This window comes from Anastrepha ludens, chromosome 2 (genome assembly GCF_028408465.1).
Source record: "Anastrepha ludens isolate Willacy chromosome 2, idAnaLude1.1, whole genome shotgun sequence".
Taxonomy (NCBI): domain Eukaryota; kingdom Metazoa; phylum Arthropoda; class Insecta; order Diptera; family Tephritidae; genus Anastrepha; species Anastrepha ludens.
The window spans coordinates 93,538,876-93,564,305 of NC_071498.1; positions in this window are offsets into that span (position 1 = coordinate 93,538,876).

The following is a 25,430-nucleotide window of genomic DNA, read 5'->3' on the forward strand; positions in this document are numbered from 1 at the left end:
GATGGTGCACTTTGTCATTCAGAAGTGTTATTTCACTTAACGAGCTAATTTTGTACTTAAATTCGATCAATGATTCGAAGATGCACCAATGAAGAAATTATAGGACAGTAAGAGTATATAAAGAATGTGTGGGAAAACGAAGTCGGACTTAGAACTTAGGAAATGAAGAAAATTCATATGCATACGTAATATGCAGTTGGATATTCTCTTGTGTAGAAGAGTAAAGGGAATTTGACAAAATGTTAACCCAAACCAAGATACTCTATATGTATCTACTGTAATGGTAATGGTAATGGTTGTAAAGGGTTAAGGTGTGGCCCTTTAGCACTGCGACCATATTGATCTATTGTGCACCCTATGCTGTCTATTGACTGTTAAGTATGCTTATGAATTGTACCAGCTCCTTCTGAGGGAGTGATTGAAGGTCTTCATCTGTAAGCATGAACTTGTTTAAAAACCTTTTCCTTCTATGCGTCAACCCCGGACATTCGATAATGAGATGTTCTATAGACTCCTCATCTTCGCAGCAGAATCTACAGGTGCTGGTGTTAGTTATGCCTAATTTATGTAAGTGTTTGTTGCAAGTGAAGTGACTCGTGAGGGCGCCTGTGAGTGTGCGAATGCTCTTTTTGTTTAACGTGAGGGCCATGTTAGCTCTTTTAGCGTTGAAACTTAGGAACTTTTTGGAGTGTCTAAGACCCTCTACATTGTTCCAATGCTGATTTAATAGAGTTTCGGCCCAGTACTTTACTTTTTGTTTTAGGTTGTTTTTGTTGAATCCGAACATAGGACTAAGTCCGATGAAGTTTTCATCTGCCCCTTTTTTGGCTTGAAAGTCTGCCTTTTCGTTACCGTCATATCCCTCATGTCCCGGTACCCAAATTAATGAAACATTGTTTTTGGATGCCAGATTATTGAGTGCCTTGTGGCATTCTAAGAGGGTTTTTGAGTTGTATGTATAGCTATCTAAAGTTTTTAGAACTGATTGGCTGTCCGAGAGAATTTTGATCTTTACTCTCTTGTGGTTTCTACGTTGCATGATGTTTACTGCTTCCATTATTGCGTATAGTTCCGCTTGGAAGATAGTGGTGTCCCTGGTGAGAGTGTATGATTTGTGGATTCTGGGCCCCACTACACCTGCTCCTACACCAATAGGTGTTTTTGATCCATCAGTGTACCATTTTTGTGAATCATCATTCATCCATTTCGGGTTTGTTTTCCACTCGATCCTCTCAAGAAAGGTAACTGTGTATCCTTTTGTGAAACAGAGGGTTGGGTCAATGTGGTCCGAAACTTGACCCATGCTTATGGTGTTTTTGATTTTATTTAGGATATTTAGGTGACCGGTGAGGTTGCCCAATTTGAAATTTCTTTCATGTGTAGCATGAGTGCTTGCGTAGCTGCTTCCTCTTGGACTGCTATATGAAGTGGTGGGAGATTAAGGAGTGCTTCCATGCCAGCTGTTGGGGTAGTTCTTATAGCCCCTGTGATGCATAGGCAAGCAAGCCTTTGCACTTTTCCCAGTTTAGTTATCGCTGTTTGTTGGTTTTTGATTTTATTTAGGATATTTAGGTGACCGGTGAGGTTGCCCAATTTGAAATTTTCTTTCATGTGTAGCATGAGTGCTTGCGTAGCTGCTTCCTCTTGGACTGCTATATGAAGTGGTGGGAGATTAAGGAGTGCTTCCATGCCAGCTGTTGGGGTAGTTCTTATAGCCCCTGTGATGCATAGGCAAGCAAGCCTTTGTACTTTTCCCAGTTTGGTTATCGCTGTTTGTTGGATAGATTTGCTCCACCATACTAGTGCCCCATACAGTATGATTGGTCTAACCATTTGGGTGTATATCCAGAGGGCCATACTAGGGCTGAGGCCCCAGGATCTCCCTAGTAATTGTTTGGTTGTCCACAAGGATTTCGTGGCTTTTTTTGTTACATTATTTATATGTTATTCCCAAGTGAGTTTTTTATCTAAGGTTAAACCTAGATATCTGACCTCTTTCTTTAGTTCTATCACTGTTTCATTTATCTACTGTAATAGAAATTGCTCTTTATCGGAAAGTTATATTTATATCCCAAAAGATTTGCTTACATATGCATATGTATATATATACAAGCGTTCGCTTGAACTCCTGTTTACCAACTGGGTAGTTTATCTCCGCCTGTGTCGATTCTCCGTCAGTGGTTTGTGTCGAAGAGTTGTCAGCAGTATTTGAGACATTAACGTTACATCAAAAAATGGATTTAATATTTTTAATCGTTGAATGACTAAATAAAGAACAAATAAAATTCAACTTTCGTTTTTGTCGTTGCTCAAAGCTAGAGTTTGAAATATTTACTAAATGTTCATAATTTGTTGAACAGATACTGTACTTGAATTCTCTATTATTATGTGAATGGACTTGAAATTGTGTAAATCGTTTATCGATTTTCAGTCAAATGTTTTCCTTTGCTCTCTAACAAACCTTAGTTAGGCTGTAACGGTTGTTTATTTTGGAAATATATAACTCTTCCAAATAAAATACAAAAAATCGAATGGATAACCAATTGCTTACCTTTACTAGGTTGCAAATTTTAGTATTTATAAATAATTTCGAGCATATAGTAAATGGAAAGAAAGACTACCTGGTTGGCATAATTTTGTAAGACATCTGCCGAGATAGTGCTTGATCTTACCATTAATGCGCTTGTAGTTGGATCTCAGAGCGTCAATCAATGATCAGTGACCTAACGTATGCCCTTGATGTACTCCAAAGGAGTCAAATCCCATGACTTGAGATCAGTGCGTCGCTAGAAATTTGTACCAAAAAAGGAATGTTTTTAATAGCTTTAACGCACATCGCTCAATCTGTCTAAAATCTGTTATAACATGCCTAATAATGATTGATAAAATACCGCCATCATAAAAAATAGATTTGAAAATAATTAACCACGTTGCAGATCGTTCTTCGAGTGTAAATTTTTGTTTGGTGACGTATTCACAATTGAAATGCCCAAAAAGTGTGCTTGATTGGGCAACTGGTTTGGCCAATTTTGCTGTCGTGAGTTTTGTAGATCTCAAAGAAGACCCGTTTTGTATGTACATACATATGTATGTATCAGCGCAAATTTAAATTAGCAACCTTGAATTAATTATTTTGTATTTTTTTTTTTGTTAGTTTTATTTATTTGTTTTAAATTTTTTTTTTTTTTTTTTGGAAAATTACTTTGCTAGCCAATAAAAGAAATCTAAAAACTGCATCGAAAGTACCAAGAGAAAAGCGTATTTGTAGTAAACAAAATAGTAAATAGATAACTCACGCTTTCCATTTCGGGCAACTTAAGGGGTGGTGCCCTATTTAGAAACAAAATATTTACTCTCGTACACTGTCTAAACATATTTTATTGACGTTTGTATGTCTTATAGCAAAACAATTTGTGTTAATGTGTGCGTGTGAGAATATTTATACTTCATTTCGTTTATTTACATTAGCAGCAACATACTCAGAATTTAAGATCGTTCGCCAAATGATTGATGAAGGCACATCGAGGTCAAAATCCAAGTGCCCAACATAAAGTAAAAACTTTGTCGGCGAACTGTGGGCCTAATGTGAGCTGAGTAAAATTATTAAAGGAGTTGGGGGAAAAGTAGTCACATTTTTAAATCTGGAATACATCCCGGGATGAAGAATTTCATCAACTTCAAACTGAGACCATCAACAGTGGCCTAAGACCTAACTTAATCATAATGTAGGGAAACTTTTTCATTCTACTTTTTGAATGTAGTTAGTAAGGGGGTTAGTTGAGGAACTCAGTAATTCATTTAAGATTCTGGCAAGTATTTTGGGTAAAATGGTATCTTCTTTGGCACTAAATTATAATTTAAAATCGACCATCACCAAGTGCATGAATTCTCAAGTGTAAAGTCAGAAGGAGAATATTATATATTTTTGGAGGAATATACCGAAGCAAGCTCTTCTTGCGTTTGACACTGATCCTCATTGAGCAGTGCCTCCAATTCAGCGTTTTCGAAGGTTTTCGGCCTTCCTTCACGCGGACGGTCGTCAACATTAAAATCACCGTCTTTGAAGAGACGGAACCAATGTCGGCATGTTGTTTCACTTAAAGCAGCATCTCTATAAACTTTTTGTAACTCTCGATGCGATTCAGCCGCCGTTTTTTTTCGAATGAAAGAGGAAAATCAACACTTCCCGCAAATGACGATTATTCGGCATAAAATCAGACATTTTTCGCAAAACCAAAAGTATATGATACCAAAACAAAATCACTAATGTGTCGAAGCAGTTTGTTTACCATATGTCTAAGCTTGGTTTATGACGCTTAGGTTATGTTAGAATCGACTAGCACACACTGCTGGCGGCATCTATTCAAAAACAGCGAGAACTTAGTTGCGCACCTCATATACATATGTAAGTCTAATATAATATAATATATACATGCATACATATGTGTGTAAGTATGTACTTGCAGATGATTTCTGAAAAGGCGAGAAATTTATTTCTATAAAATGTAACTTTACCCAAATTTAATAAAATAAATAAAAATAACTTGTATTATTTACTTGTATATGTAACTACCACCCGGTATACGCATATACATACATATACATATACATACACATATATTTGAAGCTTTTTACTATTGCAATTTTATTTGAAGCACTACCAGAGATTTTTCGTTGTTTCTAATCTTCATCCGCAAGTACTCTCAAAAATTGTACAACGTTATTGATTTTATGACTGTAGCATAAAAATTGGGCATAGATAAGACACGAAATATAAACACATAAGTTCATACATATGTATTTGTATATTTCTTTACAATCACTTTTACTACTCCTACATACTAACTGTTGGCATGCAATCTTATCGCCGGGCAAACAACAGAATGCTCGCTCGCAAAATTAGTTTTTAGATGTTTAATGCCGAAAATGTTCGTGACTCAACATTCATGTCAACTTATATATAAATATGTATGTATGTGAATATTAGATGCAAGTTTTTATGTACATAGATCTAGGTGTATGTATGTATGTGTTAAACATGACTAGATAGTACTTCATGGTAGAAACAATGCAATGGATCATTCTTTAATACATGTAAACTCTAATAATTGATACTCACAGCTACGGCATTGTATGGTAGTCAAATAACACAGCATTTAAAATACAATTCATTAGTATAGAAATTTAATAACAGACAAAAAATAGCAAAATATCTTAATTAATTTTTGCTATTGAACATTGTGTAACCGCTCGCTAGCCGAGGCAAATGCCTTAGCGGACGTCATTATTCATGTCATCACCTTTGCCTGCGAAGTGTCGACAGCAGCATTGTGTGATTTTACTTGTGTGATTTGAATGTTGAATAGTGAAATAAAATAGGGAAATATTGGAATTATAAATATATTATATGTACTCGTATATGAGTAATGGAATATCATAAATTTTAATTTACATAAGCTACGATATATGCACATAATTTGTCTTTTAGTCTGGATGGGTTCTAGGTTCTGTTAGTCGCTCAGATTTTATAAATTTTTCAAAATATGGACCAAATTTGGACACAGCTATTTAATATTTTTCAAACTTGGTTATCATTTATGTACCTACATATACTGATTACAATGCAGAGCTAACATTTTCAGACTCCAAATGTCGGACAAATAATGAGGAATCTTCAATACTTTTGTACTCGTTGTAAATTTCCCTTTTACTGACGAACTTTGAAGAAAGTCTATTTGTCGTTTTCAATATGTCTTGGTCGTCAGAATCTGACGTTTGCGAACTCGCTCATTACAAAATTCCGGGCTTTCAAAATTTAAAGTGGTGGGTTTAATATACAAGGTGGTTCAAAATTAATTACACTATCAGAAGATTTATAATTTTTGCAAATGGTGACACATGTAAATCATATTTAAAACTTGTATACATCCTAAACAGTTACAGTGTACAAACAGACAAGCAACGGAACGCGTAAAAATCAAAATAAAAATTTCCAGCACTCATAATTATAATTTTTTTTTGTAGAAAAAGTTATTCAAAACAAAATTTATAATTAATTTTACGCCTACCTGTATTTGGTGTGCCTGATGGATAATGAGGCGGATCATCTCAATATGTATTCCTTAGCTACCCTATTTTATAATCTAACAGTGTTTCCGTTTCTACGAAAAAATGTCGCTCTTGGCATATTGTTTGCCTACTCAGAAGAAGCACAAAATGCTTCGTGTATGGATCTATCTTTGTCTGGCACGCACATTTATTAATATTAACGTAAGTAGTCAGCTGCTTTTCAGGGTAACCAACTCTTCTGAGAAAGCTTTCCAAGGGAGAACATTTTGCCTTATTTGCTTTCATTAAGTGTGGAAGTTTTAGAATCGATAAGAGAACTTTCTCCACGGATTCCACATATTTTAAAATCGAACACGAAAAAATTAGAGTGAAATGGAAAGGTAAGGTCAAAAAATTAGTACTTGACACACATTTTCGATAATTTAATTTGGTAGGCTTTGTAAGTAGAGAACTTTTTCAGTAGTCTGCTTGGCTAAAATGAAAGAGAAAGCGAAGGCTTAGCTACTCCTTTGCATTTTGATAAGCATTTTCATTTGAAATTTTTTGCTTTTGTTTGAGCTGAAGTTCACTGTTGATCCATATGCTTGAGAAGTCCTATGGTTCTATTTGCCGATTTGCGGAAGATACTCTTCGCTCATTCGCGAGGTACTTAAATTTTTCCAAAAGTTAAAACTTTCTTTTTCCCGATCAAAATAAGTGATATATCAGATTAAAGGTTATTGTGTTTGGAATTTTTCCACTCACGCTTTATTTTTCATTCATTTTTCAATATATTAATAAAGTTTAAAAAAATGGTAATATTTTTGAAAAAAATCAAAAATTTCGACTCAACTTAATTTAGGAATTTGACGCTGTTTTTATTATGAGGATTTTCGGTCTCAGCGGCCGATTGACATAGGAATAGGAAGGTCTAGTTCTTGAGTTCTTTTTGTTGTAAATTAGTGCTGTCAATAAAATGCGAAAGTAAGAAAAGTGACACCTAAATGTCAGTACTGAATAATTTCTAGACGGTACACTTTTTTAACGTTTCCTTTGACATGTGTCAAATAGACAGAAGTACAATTTTACACGGTAGAACAACGTGTTAAGGCCCTCGCCTCATTAGAAATGGTGGTTTTTGGGTGCTTTTTTAAAAGAGTGTAAAACGGAAAAGAAAAAAGAGTTTTTATTTTTGTTTTAAGTATTTCATTTTCTGATGTAGTATTATATTAAAAAATAAAAGTTTTCTTTGGGCCATACGAGGTTTGTTAAAAACTTTGACAGTCTTCAAAAAGCAGTCTTCCAATAAAAGGTATGTCGCTGGTGACACGGATTCTGGGACTCACTGGGGTTTGAAAAGGTTGTTGTTCAGTGTGAATGTCGTTATCGTGTGAACTACGCTCTTAAAAAAAAATTGAAAAGATGGCTCATGTTACAGATGAAACACCGTTTTTTCACCCTTTGTTTGGCCACTAAAGATCTGAAAAAATACTAAAAATTGTTTTCCCAGTTATCGTAGTTCACACGAGAACGACATCAATTCTACGTCATTTAAATTTTATTTCCCCAAAATCGGTTCAGTAAAACCGGCTACATCTGTGTCCATTTTCCATGTGAAGACCATTTTTTGAAGGCTGACAACTTTTTGATCAAACCTCCATGTGACCAAAACAATTTTTTTGAAATAAATGGGAAAATAAACTACTGAAAGCAAAAATAAAAAATAGTTTCTCTTTTCCGTTTTCAGTTTTCAAATGAGGAGGGGCCTTAAAATTACTTAAACTTATTATAAAAATGGAAGATCTTTATGAACAACATATCGCATAATTCCTGATTTTTTGGTGGAAATAATTGTCCGAATGAGTCCAAAATTCAAAGGCTAGAGTCTGCCAGACCAAAGACTGGACGTTCAATTTTCACATATACATAATAGCCGTATTTTTAATAAAAATAGTGAAACCAGAAGGAATCTAAATTTGTATATGTTTTATTTTAAACAACATCAAGCGTCGTATTTAAAAATAACCTTCATATGTTTTCTTAATTTTATTTTTTTTTAACCAGATTTCATTATTTTATTAGAAATATTAATAAAACAATAGAAATAACGTTACATCAAAATGAGTTCCAAAAGTCTACTAAATAATTCCACACCGTCATAAAAAATGTTGTGTTTTGGGGGCGCGCCTTTGCCTTACCTTTGCTTCGTTCACTTGCTATTTATTTCTTATCTGCAACCGCCTTGAAAATAAATAGACATGCATTTATAAACAAGAATAGTATCGGGTGTTGTTTTAGCTGCATGAGAACTATCGATATCGATAACTATGGTTTGACAGCTGAGAATGGCAAACTGAGCTGACACTTCTGTTCAGTAACGTTTGCCTAGCCATCAAGAATCGCCAGATCAACGCTACTACAATAAATTAGGGGAATTTATATATATATATATATATAATTGGCGCGTATACCCTTTTTGGGTGTTTGGCCGAGCTCCTCCTCCTATTTGTGGTGTGCGTCTTGATGTTTTTCCACAAATGGAGGGACCTACAGTTTCAAGCCGACTTCGAACAGCAGATATTTTTTTTATGAGGAGCTTTTTCATGGCAGAAATATACTCGGAGGCTTGACATTGCCTGCCGAGGGGCGACCGCTATTAGAAAAATGTTTTTATTAATTTTGGTGTTTCACCGGGATTCGAACCCACATTCTCTCTTGATTCGAATGATTGTCATGCACCAAGCCATTCGGCTACGGCGACCGGAATTTGCTTCGAATAAAAAAAAAAACATAATACATAATAAATCTATTCACGAAGCTCATAGAGCTTTGGCGGATCCAAAATTAATTTATTTCAAGAGGACGGTTTCAGTGAGTGGCAAGCGCTATCGAGTCATTGGAAAAAGTAATAGAATATTGGGCTGATAGAATGGATCATGTACCTCGCAGTCGCGGCAACATATGCCAGATATCATACAATATTCTAAAAATAAATGCCATGAAATAGTCTACCAGATTTTAATAAAAGAAAACTCATTCCAACAATTTTTCTGTTTTGTATTGATATTTTATGTTATCAAGCTCTTAAAAAACACCCGATGCAACGCGTGTATATGTATGTATGTAAGAGAATTTGTATAACAATTACACACACCCCAATTTAAAAGGCGCTTATCAATGCATACCACTGCACATTGCACTGCTTTGTTTGCTTTGATTTGTCACCACCAAGTATGCTAAAATTAAAAAATATTTCTCCGCTGCAGCGTTCACCAAGTGACGCGTATTTGAATCCACATTAACTGGTTACTTAGGAAAAACCGAAATTTGCAAGTTATTGCGACGTCTGGTGTTTGCGCCGTTTTTGATTATGGCTTTTGTTGCTATTACACACAAGCACATGCCGGTACACAGGTTGGTCGAAAAGTAGAAATGCAAATGGGATTTTATATGAAATTATCATTTTTTAAGTCAATCAAGTTTTTATCTCCCTCAACTTTAATACACCTATTCTAATGCAATCTCTGCAGTGATTTTCCGCAAGCTTTGCTAAAGAAAAAGCCTCTTCTTTTCGCCAAGAGTTGGCAAACGAATGGCGAATGGACGAAGCAACTGGTACAAATGAACTTATGTTGGCAACGCGGGAGAGAGCTGCCTTAAATTACATGTGTTGGTAAGGCTGTGCGCCATACCAGTATAATAAGCTATAACCATACTCGCTAGCTGCGATTCTTACTCGATAGCTTTGTTGTTTCTCGCATGCAAATTTTTCGTGAAGTTACTCGAGATAGGGAATAGAAAAGGCCTACTGTTTCAAAGCAATTTGCTGATTTTTAACGAACACAGCATTAATTTTCCGAGTTTTGTCATAAGTTATTGTTCATGTAAATTCTGGAACCTTCATCTTAGATGCTTGTGGTAATAGCAATTTCACACTTAGTCAGACTTGGATCTTCACCAGCAATATCAAGCACTAGCTTAAGGATTCCCAGTGGATTTTTTCATCAGTTTTCGGACGTCTACTACCTGGCTAATCTTCAAAGCCTGTAGTAACGAGTATCATATAGGTACTTTAAAATATTTCCCTAGTATAATCTGTGGTTTCTGCTACTGCCAGCAAAGAGAGAATCATTTGGAGCGTACAAGACAAGAAGTTTTGTAAAATATAAATTTGTATGTAAATTATCATTATCAATAAAAAATAATATGCCCTAGCTTAAATCCTAATTCAAATTTATTGCGTTGCGCAATATGGGCACAGTTCCGGTTAGCTTTACTTTAAATCCCATCGAAGCATTTTTGAAATCCAAAGGAAGATACCTGTAAAACTTTCAACTTTTTTTTAATTGCACATTTGTTGCTTATAAATATTAAAAAAAAATCTATCGCACTATCTTGTAAACAAAGCATAAATTGAACAAAATTAATTTAAGAAATCAATGAAAAAAAAAAAATATTATATATACAATATTTTGACTCCTCTCCTGGCTAATAGTTAAGTATCGCTTTGAATACTTTTCATCCAACCTATATTTTTATTTTTAAATACAAATGGACATTCACTATTTTATTTGCATTTCATCTCGTGTCTTTTCATCTCAAAAATTACGTAATTAACTACTAATTAATTGCGGCATTTGGAACTGCAATGTTCTCGGGAAATTAATTAACTTTTTAAATGCTGTATGGTTCTGAAGCCAATTACTTTCACTACATTAACTATAATTGTGTGAAAAGATATACACACATCAATATACATATGCATGTATGTGTATTAACCGTGGGGAAAAGCCTAGCTACTCAGCAAATATTTTAGTTAATGAATTGATATTTGATGAAAGCAGTTATACTAGTTCGAAAGTGACTGGAACTGTACCAGTTGCAAACTGATAAATTAAGGCTATACAAAGTAAATGTTGGGCAAGTGCTACAATTCATTTTCACATGAAATTGCCATCGAAATCGTCCTGACATGTGAGGAATTTCACTGTTCTGTTTTCGTTTTCTAACATCAAATCGCAGCGATTTGGTCAGAAATCCAAAATGCCATTCTTTTGTTCAATTTGGAATCGGGAAATTATTTGTAGTTGGTCATCATCGGTTACTTCTTCGGAAAATGCGACCATCATTATTCAATAAATTAAGATATTTTGTGAAAAGAACAGCATGCGTTAAAAATTTTAACAACTTTCTGCGGGGTATATGGCAAAACAGTTTGCCAACATTTGAAACTACTGGGCTCGATTACTTTTTTAAGGATATTACGAGTTTTTGGTATTGCGAGTTAAATTTATGTTACGATATTCCAGCGGTTGGATCAGTATAAAACGTGGGCCGCAATAGCCGGAATTTCCTAGTAACCACAAATCACCGATTTCACAACTCGATAACAGAGATAACTTCGTGTCGTCGCATAGTCCGTAAAACAACCTTTCCAGTTCAAATATAAAGGTTCGTTGTCGCGAGGTTTTAATAATTTGATGTGCGTTCCGTCGATACAGTCAATCACTCGAGTGATTGAAAGTTTGTTGTTCAAATGTAAATTACATTGCCGATCTTCATATTGCGTCCTTTGAAGCTTAAACCACTTTAGCCACTATGTTCGCTCGAATATATTTAACATTTCTTTTAAAAGTTAAGGTACCGTTTTCTTATAAGGTGCCTTTCCGATGGAAATCCCAACGTGGCTGTTAATTAGAGCTCAACAGCCACCATGGTTTTATTAGAGTCTTAGTATTATTAAGGCGGAGGGAAACAAAGCTGCTGAAAATGTCATTCGTTAATGTAGAAAATATAGCTTTGTACTCATATATTCTCTAAAATATCTAAAGGATTGGGGTGGTCTCTAAGAAGGCGGTGCTCGAATTGATCCTGACTTCACAAGTGACTTTGATGTATTAATTAAGCAGAAAAAATAAAATCCTCATTTTAAAGCGAACTTTCAACTCAAAATGAAATAGAAATTTCTATTGTTCGGCTATCAATTGTTTCGGATCTCATTGAAATTGAAATCGCGTGAATTTAAATATTGTCGTTTTTTTTAATTTCATGGATTAAAATAAACTGAACTATACACATACATATACATTCCTAAATGTGGAATTTATTTCATACTAAGTATTAAATTCAATGTACTTTTTTATTCACTTCGTTTTTTTAAAAAATGCAATTATGTATGGAAAACTCATTTCTTTATAACTGGGACACTCGCCTAAGATGGACAAAAAGTGCTGCACCTCAGCTATCCCATTTATACAGGGTTTTCTGTACTAATTTTCTGTATTAACTTCGAGTGGTACCGAACTTATTGTTGATGTATTTTTTTCTTTTTTTAAAAATAATTAAACTTTTTAGAAAACTAATTTATAATACAAAACACAAAAAAAAAATAAAAGTTGAAAAGTATGCTCGAAATTAATGTAAATGGTGCCTCTCATGATGTACACAATGCATGTAGCCAGCTTTAGACCGTTAACCTTCTCATAAAAAACCATCTGCCGTTCAGAGGCGGAATAAAGCTGTAAGAGCTTCCATTTTTGGTAAAACATTAATACGTACGCCACAAATAGGAGGATGAGCTCGATCAATAAACAGATTAAACTAAATAATGACATTTTATTTTAAAAATTCATTTAAAAATAATTTGAACCTATACTTATTTCGTTTTAATGTAGAAAATGAAATATTTCGTACAGTTTAAAATAAAGGAAAACTTAGAAGCTAGTTAAATAATTCATTTAGAGAAACCTTCAAATAATAATTTATGGAAGAAAAATCAAGGGTAATAATATTTGAAAGGAAATTGACTGCTCTCAAAGTTTTAGAAACCGCTAAGTAGATAAGACCAATAATTTAGAAATATCTCAACTTTACTAACTATTAATTTTTAATATAATTTTTTATAAAAATGCAAAAAAAAAAAATCCCGAATATGAACCAAACCAGACAATAAATACGAGTTTTCACAATATTTTGCACCAGAGCCACCTAGCGGAAAAATTAAGATATTCTGCAGTATTCTTGCTGTATACTTATGAAAACAAAAAAAAAAGGAAATAAATAAAAATAATTTAAATCGATTGAGAAGCACAGGAGAAAATTGATCGCAAAGGCATTTTATTTCTATATTTCTTCTATGCTCGACTGGTTACATATAAAAAACTGGAGTGTTTACGGTATATGCGATGACGATGTTCCCAGCGATTGCATGAGAGGCGAAGATAAAATCAATTTGGCTCTCAGCACTGCCGTGAGTACTTCAGGTTGAGCTGGTTTCAATGAAGTTATTGTTTTCGCTGAATAAAATTCTAATTTTACCAAAGTAAAATGAAAAGTGTCTATTTTAATTAGTTTGTTGTTTAGATAGTGACTCTTGCAATTGCACCACTCTGTGTAATGTGAACAATTCATTAATTATGAGCCCATTAAAAATACTGATTCCCGATTAGGTGAGGCCGATTGCAGGATTGCTCTTGTTGTAACTTAGTTGAGCTAATGTGCAGTCGCACATAAATCATCGCATACAAAAAATATGTAAATGCACCCACACTAAAATGTAAGCCAAAGCGCCGAATGAGTGAAACTTAAAATTCCAGTTTATGTCCATCCATTTCACTACAGCCATACATTTGCTTATCATTGCGTTTAAATCAATCTTTGATGAGCACATCTATCACTCAATCAATTTGTGGTACTTATTGATTTCGCAGCAAAAAGCTCTACAGGGAAATTTGCAAATGTATGTGTGTAGTTATGCACACTTATCTATTATTTGGACTCTCAAGCGTATAAATCCAGCAACAAGTGTAAGTGTGACTTTGGAATTCCAAATAAAATTGAGTTTTTTGGCTTTATATGTTATTTATGCCATTTAAGGTTTTATTGATATTTATTGAGCGCCTCTGAAGCAATTTAGCCCCATTTAAATAACTTTAATAACATAAATAACAATTTGGGTGCGAATTGCGACAATTACGCAGACAAAGTGGGCTTAGCAAAAAACAAGGATTTCTTAGATATTTGAATACATCCATATAGATACGAAACACTCATTGCAAAAAAAGTGTCAAATCATCAAGTAAAAATTAAAAACAATTTGGAAAATCCCACATGCAGCATCTGGCGTTTTCATTGTGCATTTCTATCTTCATACTCAGTATGTTGAAAGAATGACTCACTTATGCAAATCTTAGTAAATCTCTTAGTAAATTTTCCCATTTAAACTGTAGCACGTTTTTCGTGAGTTACGAAATCAACAGCGCATGAATAAAGCCAATAAGCCGCTGCCGTCCTCTTCTAATAATCTCATATTTCATGTCTAAATTATTTTGTTTAAAGATATTTATTCCATCATAATGGAAACGTGTCACCCACTTAGGAGCAGCTGAATATATTAAAATCTAACAATATGTATTATTTAAATTTTCAATCTCCTTTTTGCATATTTGCCATCACGGTTTTACAGGTAATTATTGTCATTATGCATTTCAATGACAAAAGAAAGAAGGTGTGTTTTGCATAAGCTCATAAACATGCTCACGAGCATATTAACATGACAAATTCTGATGAGCTCATGCATCTTATGTGCGATTGTATAGAGTTCAATGAATAGTTAGACCTTAGTCTAGCACAGGTAGCCCTTGTAAATCACATTAACAATGAACTATGAGTATGTATGAATTAAACACACTTTGTTTGAAGGATAGCTGATGGGGGTCATCATTTACGCAACATACTGGAATTAAAAGTTAAAATTTTTATTAACATTTTAGATTTTATTTTATTTTATTTGTTTATTTTTTATTTTTTGTAGTTAAATTTTATATTTCATTTTATTTTACACTTTATTTATTTTTATTTTGTACTGCTTTATATTACTTAAGTTTATTTAATTTTTTTATTAATTTTAACTAAATTTAATTTTTGAGGCAGCGATACGTCTTAACTATATCCCCAAGAAATGGGCAGAAGTAAAAGGAGGCAAAACCACACATACAAAACCGAAGGACTTCAGGCCAATTAGCCTATCATCTTTTTTGCTAAAATCTTTAGAGCGGTTGCTAGATGTGCATATCAAAGGAAGGATTAGCGACAAACTATCACCTTCCCAACATGCATACCCCAAAGGAAAATCAGTGGAAACAGCGCTCCATGAGCTAGTTCACGCAGTCGAGAAATCACTTCACTACAAAGAATATACCCTCGCTGCCTTTCTAGACATCGAGGGTGCCTGCAATAATATATATCTGGAAGCAATTACCAAATCGTTAACGGAAATGGGAGTAAGCAGTGCACTAGTCTAGTTTATAGAACGAAAGTTAAGTGGGCGAACGATAAGCGCAAATTTGGGTGACGCATCCATTAAAAAATTTCCGATCAGGGGTACACCCCAAGGTGGGGTAATATCACCACTTCTGTGGAACCTAACTGTCAATAATCTTCTACAAGAACTTGAAAAAATGGGAGGTAAAATAATATCATATGCCGATGATACTATAATAGCATTCTCGGGGAAACACCTTCCAATATTATGTGATCTCCAACAAAGATCTCTCAACAGATTATCACTTGGGTGTAAAAGCCGAGGACTAGAAGTAAATCCGGAAAAAAATGGATCTGATACGGTTTAGTAGGAAACACAAAACACCTGCTCTTAAACAAATACTCCTAGGTTCCCTGCTTACCACTTAGAGTAACAGAAAGGGCAAAATATCTAGGACTTGTACTAGATAGGAAGCTAAATTGGGGGCTCACAGTCGCAGACAGAGCACGCAAAGCTATGACCGCAATGTACTCCTGCGGAAGGCTTATTGGAAAGAAATGGGGATTGGAACTCAGAATGATACACTGGCTCTGCACAGCAGTGGTTAGGCCAATTCTCTACTATGGTATTGTAATATGGTGGGATGCCCTTTAGAAGGGTGTGAACATCAAAAAGCTTGACAAGGTTCAAAGACTAGCATCTGTTCTGATAACCGGCGCCATGTCAACCACATCATCGAAAGCATTATATGCGACACTAAACTTCCTTCCATATCTGCAAGCAATATACATATAACGCATGCAGTGCGGCAATAAGGCTGAATACTCTAAATAAGTGGTCAAACACGGATTATGGTCACGGTAAAATCCTGACTGGCACTTTGGGGCTTCCCGGACTGGTGGACTATGCACTCTCGCCTATACTTGCCATTACATCGTTTACGACCCTCCTAACCTCAAGGGAAGAGTGGGAACGTGACGATGTGAGACAAGGCGAGTCCATCCATGTATACACAGATGGCTCAAAGCTCGAGGGCAGGGTGGGCGGAGGTGTATATTCCAAACATCTGGGGATCTCCTTCAGTTTTCAGCTCCCCGACTACTGTAGTGTCTTTCAGGCTGAACTGATGGCAATAACAAAAGCCGCGACACTGATACCGTGTGCTGCGATATTCGGAAATGATATCTACATTTTCACTGATAGCCAAGCGGCGATAAAATCCCTCACAAAACAGTCCACAACCTCCAAGGTAGCCATGAAATGCCGCACATCTCTTAACGAGAAGGCTGAGTCATTTCACCTAAAGGTAACATGGGTTCCTGGCCATCGCAACATTGAGGGTAACTGTAAAGCCGATGAACTAGCGAGACTCGGCACTAAATTGACTGATGAGTACATAGATAATGGCATAGGGATACCCTTACAAACATGTAAGCTACTGATCCTTGAAGAAATTGTAAAGAAAGCAAACGAAAGATGGCGCAATGAAGCTACCTGCAAAATCGCCCGTCAACTGTGGCCGACTCTAAATGCTAAACGTACAGAATCTCTGCTAAGCCAAAATAAACACAGTCTTATCACATTGATCTCAGCCATAACGGGGCACTGCCTAATAGGTAGACACGCCCAAAGGATGGGTGCGCAAGCACATGACGTCTGTAGAAGTTGTCTAGCTGAGGACGAGGAAGAGACAATCTCGCACCTACTGTGCCACTGTCCTGCTCTATTCAGACGCAGGTTTACTATTCTGGGTGAACAATTTTTTTAAGAGTTGGAAGATCTCAGTTCTACAGAAATCAGAGATATTTTAAAATTTTTGAAAAGCACACACTGGTTTTAGGAGAGATAGGGGCAGGCTCCCCACGCGGCATCACAATGGGCTATGAGCCTGAGTGTGTCCCACAGGACAACCGCTTCAACCTAACCTAACCTAACTAAATTTTAGATTTTGTTATATTTTATTTATTTATTTTATTTATTAATAAACTCAAACAGACAACCATGGGTTATTGTTACAATGATTGACCTTAAGAATAGTTTACATAATTAAATCGTAGATAAAAGGATAAACAGTAAAGTTAAAATTACAGTTAGTGGTAAAGAAGTTGAAGTTGGAGAAGGTATTAAGAAAGGTAAGTAAGGTAAAAATAGTAGTAGTAGGAGTAGGCATTTGTTGGAATAATGTAAATTCAGTAATTTTCGGCAAGGTAGCGAAGCAATTTATGTTTGAAGCACGAGCTTTCTTTTATTCGTTTAATTTTATGAGGTAAGGTATTCCAGAGACGGACAGAGAACACAAAGTATTGACGTTCAGTCACCAAACAACTGTATTTCAGAGGGACTTTTTGTATCTGTTATTGGTGTATTTATTTTCCTATGTACTGCATTCATTTCCTATATTTATTTTCCTATACTTTTATGATATTTCATATCATTTTATATAATTTTATTTTATTTTATGAAACTTTATGCAGTTTCCTTTTTTCATTTTATTTCATTTTATCTGATTTGGTTTATTATTTTTTTTTAATTGCATTTATTTTTTAGTTCTCTTTTTATTTATTATATTTTGTATATTTATATATACCTTTTAATCATTCTACTCTATTGTAGTTAATTTTAATTTAATTCCATATACATTTCTATATTATTGTACTTATTTTTTTTTAATTTTATTTGTTTACTTTTATTTATTTCACTTTATTTTATTATGTTTTAGGTTATTCTATTTTATATTATTTTATTTCATATTATTTTAGTTTATAAAACTTCTTTTATTTATTTTAATTAAATTTCAGGTTTTATTTTTTTATTTGGACCTTTTATTAGTTTTTGTTCGGCATAGGTTTACTTTTTCACATTTATTTTATGTTTTTGCTAAGTTTTTATGCACTAATCAGTGGGCTGAGATGATAATTGGTAGTATGTCCACCTTCCTTAGCTCCCACTGGCGTTTTCTGCATATGTTTGTTGCATGTTTTGTTTAGAGAAACAGCAATATCACCTATATAACCAGTCGTTTGAGATTTATCAATCAGGAAAATATCTGGCCTATTGTGGTATCTTGTTGCATTTGTTAAAATTGTTCGTTGATAATATATGTAGAAGGTAGTTGGAGTCATCTTGAACAGGTTCTGGGGCGTATCTGAAGTACGGTATTTTGCTTTGATTGAAGTTGTACATCTGCGCCAGTTTTAGATGGATTGTTTTCGGGATGTCATTGTGTCGCTTCAGATACATAGAGTTTGCCAGTGTAGTGCATCCCGCTAGCACGTGGTCTAATGCCTCACTACGACTATTGCATCATCGCAATCTGTCTGCAGCGGCATTTGGATCTCGCATTACATATTTAATGTAATTTATTGTTGGAATCACACCATCTCGTATGGCGAAACTGGTACCATCCGTTTCGCCAAATATCGACCTTGTATTTTATTTTATTTTATTTTAGTTTGTTTTATTTTATTTTAATTTATCATATTTTTATTATTTATGTAGTTTTATTTTATTTTTTTATGTCACTTTGTGCTATGTTTTGTGTTCTATTTTAATTTGTTTTATTTATTACATTTAATTTAATCTGTTGATTGGCGAGATAACGCGATTTGGGCTGAGTTTAATAAAGCGTGCCAGTCTTTATCGTGCTAACCGCCGCCAGTTGGACACCAACTGAAGCCAAATCCTTATCCAACTGATCTTTCATATTTTATTTTAATTTATCTTTCTTATTTTATTTTAACTTATACATTTAGGGAGATAGATAGCCCAACTTAAAAATTATTTATATGTAAAATTTATGTATTTGAAAAATTCCCATTAAAATTTCCAACTTGACCACCAAAATTAAAAAATATGGGTTGTAGTAGTTGTATAGTCCATTCAATTGCAGTATAAAAACTGCAATTTTAAATTGGCTAACAATTTTGGTTGATTTTTTAAGTACTTTTTTTCCTGTGTGACCAATTGTTTTTTTTTTTTAATTCTGATTAAAAAGTGTGAAAATTTAAATAATTATTCGAATTCTTAAAAGTCTTGTGCAAAGCTTCAATCTTCGATTAATATAAGGGAGAATGGGGAGTTGTGAGACGGGTTTTGTTTTTGGACCCGTATTACTCAAAATCTTAATATTCCCCATATGTCAACGATGGAATCTTTAATCAATGAATACTGGAAGCTATTGGTATGGCCTATTTAACAAAACTACAATTTTCCTAAAAATTAAAATTGTATATAATAATATAAAATATAATACAAAATACAAAAATGTGGGGAGTTGTGAGACACCATGGTTTAAATCAATAAAAATTACTTATTTTAGTTGTTAGTTCTTTATTAAGATGAAAAATAAAAAAGAAAAGACAATTGTTATAAAAAAGTGTATAAAAAATGCAATGCCATCAATCTGATGATTCGCAGTGAGAACATGTATAATAACCAGTTCGTAAATTGGCACACTTTAGGTGCACAGCTCGATCGCATTCATTGCAATGAATGGAGTTTTTTCTGCTTATCCTTAAAAGCGGAAAAACAATAAAAACTCAAATTGAACCAAAAATTTCATGATATATATACAAACAATGCATGAATATTGCGAGGTACTTATGAAAGATGCGTTAAAACGTCGAAAAAAACGGTGTCTTACAACTCACCAAATCGTTTTTTTTATAAATGGCCGCGTAGTCATAAAGACATCGAACGTTCATGCCCAAGTGAATGTGTAAATTCAAAGCTAATAGGACAATTAATAATTTGTATATATTGACATTTGCAATTTGCTATAACAACTGATCGAATGTATCGCAAAACAAATGATGAAAAAAACTTACCAAGACATTCCAAAACACAGTAACTGGAGAGACGCGTCGAATGCGTGTAAATATGACCAAAGCTAGCTGAAAAGTGAGATCGCATCGAGAACACTTGTTGACACTTAAAATCGAATAATGTCAAAAGGTAACAATGTCTCACAACTCCCTGTGTCTCACAACTCCCCATTTTCCCCTATGTATGCAAATAATATTTATTGTACAATGAAATATATTTACAGAACAAGTCTAAACTAGTCAAAATGTTGTGGCATTATATTAGTTTTTTTCACGGGTCATGGCCATGTATACGCATTTGGACCGCTGCTATATTCCCTATCAGGAGTCTATAATACTCGTGGATTTAAAAAACTTCGTCTTACGAAATTTCGAGACTATTTGCCAAAAGATAGATATATCGAGATAGCAGGTCGATATCTCGAACTATCGGGTATTTTTTTAAGTGTTTGAGAAATTGAGAATTCGAAACAGAAATATAGTTGCAATGAATTTTTTTTTATTATAATCTGGTATATAATTTCATGACATTCATTTTTTGAATATAATAACCGGCATATGTCCGTCTCCGCTACGATATTCATGGTCCAATTTTTGACTACTTTTTCCAATAAATCTGAATGCGACCAATGGTCATTTGGCTTATTAAGTGAATTCAAAGTTTATACAATATTACTCAAAACTCCCATAAACATTAAAAAATAATTATTAGGAATCATTAATGAATTAATTAAAAAATATTTCATTTTTCTCTTTCCAGGTAAGAAGGCTAAATACCAGATTTTGCTTAATACACATAAATATGTATGATATATGAGCGAGCACACTGTATTGAATAATAGCAGATATTTGCGCACGAGGTATTTGATTTAACTTTATTCTACATAGAAAATAATAATTTTAGTATAATATAATTTGCTAATTTATATTCTTCAGTTTCTATTTTGTTACCAGTATTTGTATGAAGCAACAATATTTAAGTTAGTGTGTTTTTATTTAAAAATGCATTGCCAATCCGGAGGTCAAAATAAAAGAAGTGACCCTCTATGTTAACATTTAATATGATTATCCATAGATTAGCCCTCCCGCTGAGCTACAACTATTCATCAAACAGTCAAGTGTGAAACTAAAGAGTGCGCACTACTGCTTACTGCAAAATAATCATTCTTCCTTAAACCTTCTTAGAATTTAGGATTCTTTCAGCAATAATAGGGTTTCTGAACCACTTCCGAAAAATTTATCCAAGTACTGCAGGCTTATTGATAATATTGTAAAGAATACTAATTTAGCCAGGATTTGATTCACAGAATCATATTATTAGTTACAGGTCTTTGAAGGTAGAAAATTAAAGGCATAAATGAAGGTAGGATACCGTAGAAAATTTAAATTTTTATATTCCTTGGCAAAACTTTCTATGCACAGAGTGATTCACATAGTGGTTTACTTTTAAATTCAAAAAAATTATACATTATTAGATTATTCGAAAAAGTAACCATTACCTCGATTATTGTTATCGATATTCACATTAAGCGTGCGAATCGTTAATGGATGTTTCGTATACCATCGGTTCTTCATGGTACTTCACAAAAAAAATCTGAAGTAAATCGCAAGTGGCTAATTGGCATCGCCGAGATGGCTGATGGCACGACGTTGACTTTGAAAATAAGTTTGCAATATTTTCCAACGATTAATTTCGATCCGCGGGGATGTGCTATTGACTTTCTACTAAGATTTGCAGCGGGAAAGATCTGTCCCCATCGAACTTATATAAGATTAAAAAAACTTATATACTATTAAAAAGATTTATTAACTGGACTTACAAACAACAATGCGGCGGGTAAAGATCAAAAGATTCAAACAATTTTTTATATTTAATAAAAATGTTATTCAGAAACAAATTAAGTGATAAGGTTTGCGCCACCTTGTATGTGTAAGAGATATGTGAATTCCATTTTATATATTTTCTCAAGTTCCACCTCTGCAATTTGCGATGGGTGTCTTTATGTAGTACCACAATTGGAGAACCTATAGCTTTCTTTAAACGATAGCTGGTTCTTGTGGGAAGCTTTTTCTTGGTAGAAATGCGGTCAGAGGATTTCAATTCCTAGGCGAGAGGCGACTGCAGGAACAAATTTTTTCTGTCGCGGCTTACCGGAAACATTGCCTGGATTTGGTGAACAGAGGTCAGATATGTTTATGGCGTCTGGGTTCTGTAAACAAGATGAGGCCTAACTTCGAAATTTTAAGTCACTACTTTACAACTGATGCACTCTGGAGAAATACTAATTTAAAAATTTATATCATGGTTTGCGCCTAATCCGAGGTAATCAGGGCTGATCGGGGATAGTCTGTTTACTATGATTCGGAGAAGGATTATCAGGAATTTTTTCGATTAGCTCAACTACAAAATATGAACACAAATGATTCATACACAGAGACTGCATCGATTCGAAACTAAATTGCATTTGATATGTAAAACATGTATTTGTAGCAATAACTGTAAGTACATGCGTGCTGATGAAAATAGATATAATAAAAAAATAAAACATCTACTTATTTACAGGCATAATTACAAATTTTTGACAATGCCAGCAATTTTTTTTAACTAATGAATACAAGTACAAGTCGTAAATATTACGCCAACCCGACAAGCAGCAAAAAATATCAAAAAAGCAAAGCTATATTGTATTTATAAGTAGCTACATTTTCACTTTGTATTGAGTGTGCGACCATCGAATATGATTTATTGCTTTGAGACATGTCTTGAGTAGCAAATGAGTTAGTAAACAATTCCATTGAAGTTGTCAATTTCGGCTTAAATGACAAAAGCGGCTAATGACAATTGAAAATAAAAACGTTTGCAAGTTAAAAAAAAAAATTGTAAAAAACTAACTCAAGTAAAAGCAAAGAGAGGCCTAGCCTTTGTACACACACACTTTGATAGTTTTTGGCTTATCAAAATTTATATAAGCAATCACGATGGTGAGTAGTTTGTGTTGCTAATGAGAAGGTGCAAATATTATTGGCTTTGATGTAAGAGAATTTCATTAATTAGCAAAAATGTAAGAAAAAAAAATTACCATGGGACTTTAATTGCACGTGAGCTAATATTTTCACACAAAACCGCACCGGGAAAGACAGTACTGGCCTACAGCTGTCGACTTGTGTATGTTTAATTTGTGTAAATAAAATTGTTCCTATAAAAAATCACTACATAGAACGTTTGAAACAAGCGGGCAGTGCTTACAAACTGTAACGAATTCCAAGGCCCAGGGGAATTAGTGCATTGAAAGAGGCGAGTAAAGGCATAATTAATTGTGCGGGCGAATAAAGCTATAAATGTACATACATACACATATGTATGTAACACATGCTTATAATCCCGTATTAATACAAATAAATACGGACATAAGTATGTATGTATGTATGGATACGCAATCGAACTCCAACTGCATGCCCGCATACGCAGCGCACGAAAAGAAACCAAAAAGTTGAGTAAATAAAAAAATAATTCACCTCTCGACAGAAAAAAAACACAAAAAAGCACATAAAAATTCGAGGTTATGTAAATAAATATTTCAATTTTCACATATGTACATGCATCGGAGTAAATTAAAGCTTTTGAATAATTTCGCTTTTTCAATCTGCTATAAAAATTGTATGTTTATGCACAGGAAATAAATTATTCGCTTCGATTCAGTTGAAATGAAATTAATGATAAAGCTCACCTCACACCACTGGTTTTTTATAAATGAGTATACAATCCTCGCTAATACTCTTTGAAGTAAGTGTTATGAAATTTGAAAAAAACATCAAAGAATTATGTACATACATATATATAGGGTAGGTTGAGAGACAGGAGCGCTGGTTTCTATTTATTTGAATTTAATATATGCTAGAAATCATTGCAATAGCAAACTAAAACCTTAAAAAGAGAAGGACTAGAAATCAAGTTTTTTATTTAAAGCGCACAAATCCGCCAGATTCGTATTAGACCTGCCTGGAAAAGAAAGCAGAACTATGATAGATATACTGACAGGCCACATCTTGCTAGCGGCACACGCATACACGATAGGAACTAGGTACAATCAACGATAGCTGCAATGAATTGGAAGACAGGGAAAAGCTAGAACATCTCCAATGTTTTTGCCTTGTGTTAGCTAGAATCAGATTGAAATGCTTAGCAGCTCTAAAATATGCCTCTCGGAGCCTTCAGAGTTTACTTAGATTCGCAAAAGACGTAGACGTATTACAAGATCCATCTGGTAAAACTAAGAATCAATAGTATTATGACAGGTCAGCCTAACCTAACCTTACCTCTATTTCTATACAATAAATATTTAACGAAATTATTCAATACCAGCAGCGCCATCAGAATTGGGAAGGACCTCTCTGAGCCGTTTGATACCAAACGAGGTTTCAGACAGGGTGACGCGCTATCGTGTGACCTCTTTAACCTGATGTTAAAGAGGATCTGTCTTTTCCAAACTGAGGATAAAGAGGCAAAGCGAATGGTTCCGGTGGTGAACGAGGACACAACGATATACCTCCTGTTTTCAAGGCTGGCTGGGTCATGTCGTCCGAATGCATACAAACACTCCGGCTCTGAAAGTATTCGATGCGGTACCAGCTGATGGTAGCAGAGAAAGAGTAAGGCCTCGTTTGCGTTGCAAAGATCAGGTGGAGAAAAACTTGGCTTCACTTGACAAGGCAACTGGCGTCGGTTAGCACGAGAAGGAAACGACTGGCGCGCTTTGTTAAATTCGGCCCAAATTGCGTAAGCGGTTTTCGTGTCAGTTAAGAAGATGAAGAAATATTTAACGACAAAATTAAAAAAAGAACAGTTTTGACTTGACAAAAAAATCATCATATGCTCAAATATCAAAACTATATGCTATCAAAACTGCACACTTTTGCATCCTACGCAGCAAGCATTGGCCTGACAATATACGTTGATAAAGAGCTATAAACATCAGCACTCCTTCTGCATCTTTCAAGGTTTACAACAAACTAAGATGAGATGCAAGAGTTCACGTCTGCATGCAGGTAGCTTAATAGCACCTGAGTGAGGAGCAAAGAACGTCCTCGACGCAAGAGCACTGAAAGCACTGAAAGGGTGCATTTGCTAGCCCAAATGCGTTTGGTATTCAAAACAATTGAACACAAATATCAAATTACGAGTGCTCAGCTCTAATGTTAAATCGCTGTTGCTCTACGACTGTGAAACATGATTGGTGTCCAAAGAAACATCGGATAGACTGCAAAGTTTTGCCAGCGTACCATCTTCGAATCGGGTG